The following is a 7,852-nucleotide window of genomic DNA, read 5'->3' on the forward strand; positions in this document are numbered from 1 at the left end:
TACCATACTGTCTTGATAACTGTGGCTTTGTAGTAGAGCCTGAAGTCAGGTAGGTTGATTCCTCCAGTTCCATTCTTCTTTCTCAAGATCGCTTTGGCTATTTGAGGTTTTTGTATTTCCATACAAATTGTGAAATTATTTGTTCTAGCTCTGTGAAGAATACTGTTGGTAGCTTGATAGGGATTGCGTTGAATCTATAAATTGCTTTGGGTAGTATACTCATTTTCACTATATTGATTCTTCCAATCCATGAACATGGTATATTTCTCCATCTATTAGTGACCTCTTTGATTTTTTTTCACCAGTGTTTTATAGTTTTCTATATATAGGTCTTTAGTTTCTTTAGGTAGATATATTCCTAAGTATTTTATTCTTTCTGTTGCAATGGTGAATGGAATTGTTTCCTTAATTTCTCTTTCTGTTTTCTCATTATTAGTGTATAGGAATGCAAGGGATTTCTGTGTGTTGATTTTATATCCTGCAACTTTACTGTAGTCATTGATTAGTTCTAGTAATTTTCTGGTGGACTCTTTAGGGTTTTCTGTGTAGAGGATCATGTCATCTGCAAATAGTGAGAGTTTTACTTCTTCTTTTCCAATTTGGATTCCTTTTATTTCTTTTTCTGCTCTGATTGCTGTGGCCAAAACTTCCAAAACTATGTTGAATAGTAATGGTGAAAGTGGGCACCCTTGTCTTGTTCCTGACTTTAGAGGAAATGCTTTCAATTTTTCACCATTGAGGATAATGTTTGCAGTGGGTTTGTCATATATAGCTTTTATTATGTTGAGGTATGTTCCTTCTATTCCTGCTTTCTGGAGAGTTTTTATCATAAATGGATGTTGAATTTTGTCAAAGGCTTTCTCTGCATCTATTGAGATAATCATATGGTTTTTATTTTTCAATTTGTTAATGTGGTGTATTACATTGATTGATTTGCGGATATTGAAGAATCCTTGCATCCCTGGGATAAAGCCCACTTGGTCATGGTGTATGATCTTTTAATGTGTTGTTGGATTCTGATTGCTAGAATTTTGTTAAGGATTTTTGCATCTATGTTCATCAGTGATATTGGCCTGTAGTTTTCTTTTTTTTGTGGGATCTTTGTCAGGTTTTGGTATTAGGGTGATGGTGGCCTCATAGAATGAGTTTGAAGTTTACCTTCCTCTGCAATCTTCTGGAAGAGTTTGAGCAGGATAGGTGTCAGCTCTTCTCTAAATTTTTGTAGAATTCAGCTGTGAAGCCGTCTGGACCGGGGCTTTTGTTTGCTGGAAGATTTTTGATTACAGTTTCAATTTCCATGCTTGTGATGGGTCTGTTAAGATTTTCTATTTCTTCCTGGTCCAGTTTTGGAAAGTTGTACTTTTCTAAGAATTTGTCCATTTCTTCCACGTTGTCCATTTTATTGGCATATAATTGTTGATAGTAGTCTCTTATGATCCTTTGTATTTCTGTGTTGTCTGTTGTGATCTCTCCATTTTCGTTTCTAATTTTGTTGATTTGATTTTTTCTCCTTTGTTTCTTGATGAGTCTGGCTAATGGTTTGTCAATTTTATTTATCCTTTCAAAGAACCAGCTTTTGGTTTTGTTGATTTTTTTGCCATGGTCTCTTTTGTTTCTTTTGCATTTATTTCTGCTCTAATTTTTAAGATTTCTTTCCTTCTACTAACCCTGGGGTTCTTCATTTCTTCCTTTTCTAGTTGCTTTAGGTGTAGAGTTAGGTTATTTATTTGACTTTTTCTTGTTTCTTGAGGTGTGCCTGTATTGCTATGAACTTTCCCCTTAGGACTGCTTTTACCGTGTCCCACAGGTTTTGGGTTGTTGTGTTTTCATTTTCATTCGTTTCTATGCAAATTTTGATTTCTTTTTGATTTCTTCTGTGATTTGTTGGTTATTCAGCAGCGTGTTGTTCAGCCTCCATATGTTGGAATTTTTAATAGTTTTTCTCCTGTAATTGAGATCTAATCTTACTGCATTGTGGTCAGAAAAAATGCTTGGAATGATTTCTATCTTTTGAATTTACCAAGGCTAGCTTTTTATGGCCCAGGATGTGATCTATCCTGGAGAAGGTTCCATGTGCGCTTGAGAAAAGGTGAAATTCATTGTTTTGGGATGAAATGACCTATAGATATCAATTAGGTCTAACTGGTCTATTGTATCGTTTAAAGTTTGTGTTTCCTTGTTAATTTTCTGTTTAGTTGATCTATCCATAGGTGTAAGTGGGGTATTAAAGTCTCCCACTATTATTGTGTTATTGTTAATTTCTCCTTTCATACTTGTTAGCATTTGTCTTACGTACTGTGGTGCTCCCGTGTTGGGTGCATATATATTTATAATTGTTATATCTTCTTCTTGGATTGATCCTTTGATCATTATGTAGTGACCTTCTTTGTCTCTTTTCACAGCCTTTGTTTTAAAGTCTATTTTATCTGATATGAGTATTGCTACTCCTGCTTTCTTTTGGTCCCTATTTGCATGGAAAATCTTTTTCCAGCCCTTCACTTTCAGTCTGTATGTGTCCCCTGTTTTGAGGTGGGTCTCTTGTAGACAACATATGTAGGGGTCTTGTTTTTGTATCCATTCAGCCAGTCTTTGTCTTTTGGTTGGGGCATTCAACCCATTTACGTTTAAGGTAATTACTGATAAGTATGTTGTGTTGCCATTTACTTTTATTGTTTTGGGTTGAGTTTATACACCGTTTTTGTGTTTCCTGTCTAGAGAATATCCTTTAGTATTTGTTGGAGAGCTGGTTTGGTGGTGCAGAATTCTCTCAGCTTTTGCTTGTCTGAAAAGCTTTTGATTTCTCCTTCATACTTGAATGAGATCCTTGCTGGGTACAATAATCTGGGCTGTAGGTTATTTTCTTTCATCATTTTAAGTATGTCTTGCCATTCCCTCCTGGCTTGAAGAGTTTCTATTGAAAGATCAGCTGTTATCCTTATGGGAATTTTGTGTGTTATTTGTTGTTTTTCCCTTGCTGCTTTTAATATTTGTTCTTTGTGTTTGATCTTTGTTAATTTGATTAATATGTGTCTTGGGTGTTTCTCCTTGGGTTTATCCTGTTTGGGACTCTCTGGGTTTCTTGGACTTGGTGATTATTTCCTTCCCCATTTTAGGAAGTTTTCCACTATTATCTCCTCAAGTATTTTCTCATGGTCTTTCTTTTGTCTTCTTCTTCTGGAACCCTATGATTGAATGTTGTAGCGTTTAATATTGTCCTGGAGGTCTCTGAGATTGTCCTCATTTCTTTTAATTCGTTTTTCTTTTATCCTCTCTGATTCATTTATTTCTACCATTCTATCTTCTAATTCACTAATCCTGTCTTCTGCCTCTGTTATTCTACTATTTATTTGCCTCCAGAGTGTTTTTAATTTCACTTATTGCATTATTCATTATATATTGACTCTTTTTATTTCTTCTAGGTCCTTGTTAAACCTTTCTTGCATCTTCTCAATCCTTGTCTCCAGGCTATTTATCTGTGATTCCATTTTAGTTTCAAGATTTTGGATCAATTTCACTATCATTATTTGGAATTCTTTATCAGGTAGATTCCTATCTCTTCCTCTTTTGTTTGGTTTGGTGGGCATTTATCCTGTTCCTTTATCTGCTGAGTATTCCTCTGTCTCTTCATCTTGTTTAAATTGCTGAGTTTGGGGTGTCCTTTCTGTATTCTGGCAGTTTGTGGAGTTCTCTTTATTGTGGTGTTTCCTGCTGTGTGTGGGTTTGTACAGGTGGCTTGTCAAGGTTTCCTGGTTAGGGAAGCTTGTGTCGGTGTTCTGGTGGGTGGAGCTGTATTTCTTCTCTCTGGAGTGCAATGAAATGTCCAGTAATGAGTTATGAGATGTCTATAGTTTTGGGGTGACTTTGGGCAGCCTGTATCTTGAAGCTCAGGGCTGTGTTCCTTTGTTGCTGGAGAATTTGCTTGGTATGTCTTGCCCTGGAACTTATTGGCCCGTGTGTGGTGCTTGGTTTCAGTGTCGGTATGGAGGCATTTGATGAGCTCCTCCCAGTTTTTGCTTTTCTGGGTGCCTGATGTCCTCTCGGCATTCAGAAGTTGTTTTGTGGAATTTACTACGTTTAAATGCTCTTTTGATGAATTTGTGGGGAGAAAGTGTTCTCCCACACCTACTCCTCCGCCATCTTGGCTCCTCCGCTCGTAGACTTTTAGATAGCAGCCATTCTGACTGGCGTGAAATGGTACCTCATTGTGGTTTTGATTTGCATTTCTCTGATAATGAGTGAATTTGAGCATCGTTTCATGTGTTTCTTAGCCATCTGTGTGTCTTCTTTGGAGAAATGTCTATTTAGTTCTTTGGCCCATTTTTTGATTGGGTCATTTATTTTTCTGGAATTGAGCTGTAGGAGTTGCTTGTATATTTTTGACATTAGTTGTTTGTCAGTTCCTTCATTTGCTATTATTTTCTCCCATTCTGAAGGCTGTCTTTTCACCTTGCTAATAGTTTCCTTTGTTGTGCAGAAGCTTTTAAGTTTAATTAGGTCCCATATGTTTATTTTTGCTTTTATTTCCAATATTCTGGGGTGGGTCATAGAGGATCCTGCTGTGATGTATGTCGGAGAGTGTTTTGCCTATGTTTCTCTCTAGGAGTTTTTAGTTTCTCATCTTAAGTTGAGATCTTTAATCCATTTAGAGTTTATTTTTGTGTATGGTGTTAGAAACTGCTCTAGTTTCATTCTTTTACAAGTGGTTGACCAGTTTTCCCAGCACCACTTGTTAAAGAGATTGTCTTTAATCTTTAATTAATTGTCTTTAATATACATTAATCTTTAATGTATATTCTTGCCTCCTTTGTCAAAGATAAGGTGTCCATATGTGCGTGGATTTATCTCTGGGATTTCTGTTTGTTCCACTGATCTATATTTCTGTCTTTGCGCCAGTACCATACTGTCTTGATGACTGTGGCTTTGTAGTAGAGGCTGAAGTCAGGTAGGTTGATTCCTCCAGTTCCATTCTTCTTTCTCAAAATAGCTTTGGCTATTCGAGGTTTTTTGTATTTCCATACAAATTGTGAAATTATTTGTTCTAGCTCTGTGATGAATACCGTTGGTAGCTTGATAGGGATTGCATTGAATCTATAAATTGCTTTGGGTGATATACTCATTTTCACTATATTGATTCTTCCAATCCATGAACATGGGATATTTCTCCATGTAGTGTCCTCTTTGATTTCTTTCACCAGTGTTTTATAGTTTTCTATATATAGGCCTTTAGTTTCTCTTGGTAGATTTATTCCTAAGTATTTTAGTCTTTCCGTTGCAATGGTGAATGGAATTGTTTCCTTAATTTCTCTTTCTGTTTTCTCATTATTAGTGTATAGGAATGCAAGGGATTTCTGTGTGTTGATTTTATATCCTGCAACTTTACTATAATCATTGACTGGTAATTTTCTGCTGGAGTCTTTAGGGTTTTCTATGTAGAGGATCATGTCATCTGCAAATAGTGAGAGTTTTACTTCTTCTTTTCCAATTTGGATTCTTTTTATTTCTTTTTCTGCTCTGATTGCTGTGGCCAAAACTTCCAAAACTATGTTGAATAGTAATGGTGAAAGTGGGCACCCTTGTCTTGTTCCTGACTTTAAAGGAAATGCTTTCAATTTTTCACCATTGAGGATAATGTTTGCTGTGGGTTTGTCATATATAGCTTTTATTGTGTTGAGGTATGTTCCTTCCTTTCCTGCTTTCTGGAGAGTTTTTTCATGAATGGATGTTGAATTTTGTCAAAGGCTTTCTCTGCATCTATTGAGATAATCATATGGTTTTTATTTTTCAATTTGTTAATGTGGTGTATTACATTGATTGATTTGCGGCTATCAAAGAATCCTTGCATCCTTGGGATGAAGCCCACTTGGTCATGGTATATGATCTTTTTAATGTGTTGTTGGATTCTGATTGCTAGAATTTTGTTAAGGATTTTTGCATCTATGTTCATCAGTGATATTGGCCTGTAGTGTTCTTTTTTTGTGGGATCTTTGTCAGGTTTTGGTATTAGGGTGATGGTGGCCTCATAGAATGAGTTTGGAAGTTTACCTTCCTCTGCAATTTTCTGGAAGAGTTTGAGTAGGATAGGTGTTAGCTCTTCTCTAAATTTTTGGTAGAATTCAGCTGTGAAGCCATCTCGACCTGGGCTTTTGTTTGCTGGAAGATTTTTGATTACAGTTTCAATTTCTATGCTTGTGATGGGTCTATTAAGATTATCTATTTCTTCCTGGTCGAGTTTTGGAAAGTTGTACTTTTCTAAGAATTTGTCCATTTCTTCCACGTTGTCCATTTTATTGGCATATAATTGTTGATAGTAGTCTCTTATGATCCTTTGTATTTCTGTGTTGTCTGTTGTGATCTCTCCATTTTCTTTTCTAATTTTATTGATTTGATTTTTCTCCCTTTGTTTCTTGATGAGTCTGGCTAATGGTTTGTCAATTTTATTTATCCTTTCAAAGAACCAGCTTTTGGCTTTGTTGATTTTTGCTATGGTCTCTTTTGTTTCTTTTGCATTTATTTCTGCTCTAATTTTTAAGATTTCTTTCCTTCTACTAACCCTGGGGTTCTTCATTTCTTCCTTTTCTAGTTGCTTTAGGTGTAGAGTTAGGTTATTTATTTGACTTTTTTCTTGTTTCTTGAGGTATGCCTGTATTGCGATGAACTTTCCCCTTAGGACTGCTTTTACAGTGTCCCACAGGTTTTGGGTTGTTGTGTTTTCATTTTCATTCATTTCTATGCAAGTTTTGATTTCTATTTTGATTTCTTCTGTGATTTGTTGGTTATTCAGCAGCGTGTTGTTCAGCCTCCATATGTTGGAATTTTTAATAGTTTTTCTCCTGTAATTGAGATCTAATCTTACTGCATTGTGGTCAGAAAAGATGCTTGGAATGATTTCTATTTTTTTTGAATTTACCAAGGCTAGCTTTATGGCCCAGGATGTGATCTATCTTGGAGAAGGTTCCATGTGCGCTTGAGAAAAAGGTGAAATTCATTGTTTTGGGATGAAATGTCCTATAGATATCAATTAGGTCTAAGTGGTCTATTGTATCATTCAAAGTTTGTGTTTTCTTGTTAATTTTCTGTTTAGTTGATCTATCCATAGGTGTGAGTCGGGTATTAAAGTCTCCCACTATTATTGTGTTCTTGTTAATTTCTCCTTTCATACTTGTTAGCATTTGTCTTACGTATTGCGGTGCTCCCGTGTTGGGTACATATATATTGATAATAGTTATATCTTCTTCTTGGATTGATCCTTTGATCATTATGTAGTGACCGTCTTTGTCTCTTTCCACAGCCTTCGTTTTAAAGTCTATTTTATCTGATATGAGTATTGTTACTCCTGCTTTCTTTTGGTCCCTATTTGCATGGAAAATCTTTTTCCAGCCCTTCGCTTTCAGTCTGTATGTGTCCCCTGTTTTGAGGTGGATCTCTTGTAGACAGCATATGTAGGGGTAGAATCCTAACATTCTCTTGCAAGATAGTTCATTCCCATGGAACTTAAATCAATTAATTTTACATAACAACTAATCAAGAAATAACTTGTTACACAACACTTTCATACACCTGTGGTGGATTCATGTTGATGTATGGCAAAAACAATACAATATTGTAAAGTAATTCGCCTCTAATTAAAATAAATAAATTTAATTTAAAACAAAGAAGTAATGAAACAATATACTTCCTAATGCATATTATGCACCCAGCATAACACTTACACCAGCATGACACAAGGGCATCAAGTGGAAATAATTAGATTAATAGCTCACATTAGCAAAGACACAAAATTTTGAACAAAATGCTTGTTTTGATTCCTTTGGGTGTTTTCTTTGAGGATTTTTTTAAAATACATTGCTGATAC

The sequence above is a fragment of the Bos mutus genome, chromosome 15, assembly GCF_027580195.1.
Source record: "Bos mutus isolate GX-2022 chromosome 15, NWIPB_WYAK_1.1, whole genome shotgun sequence".
Classification (NCBI taxonomy): Eukaryota; Metazoa; Chordata; class Mammalia; order Artiodactyla; family Bovidae; genus Bos; species Bos mutus.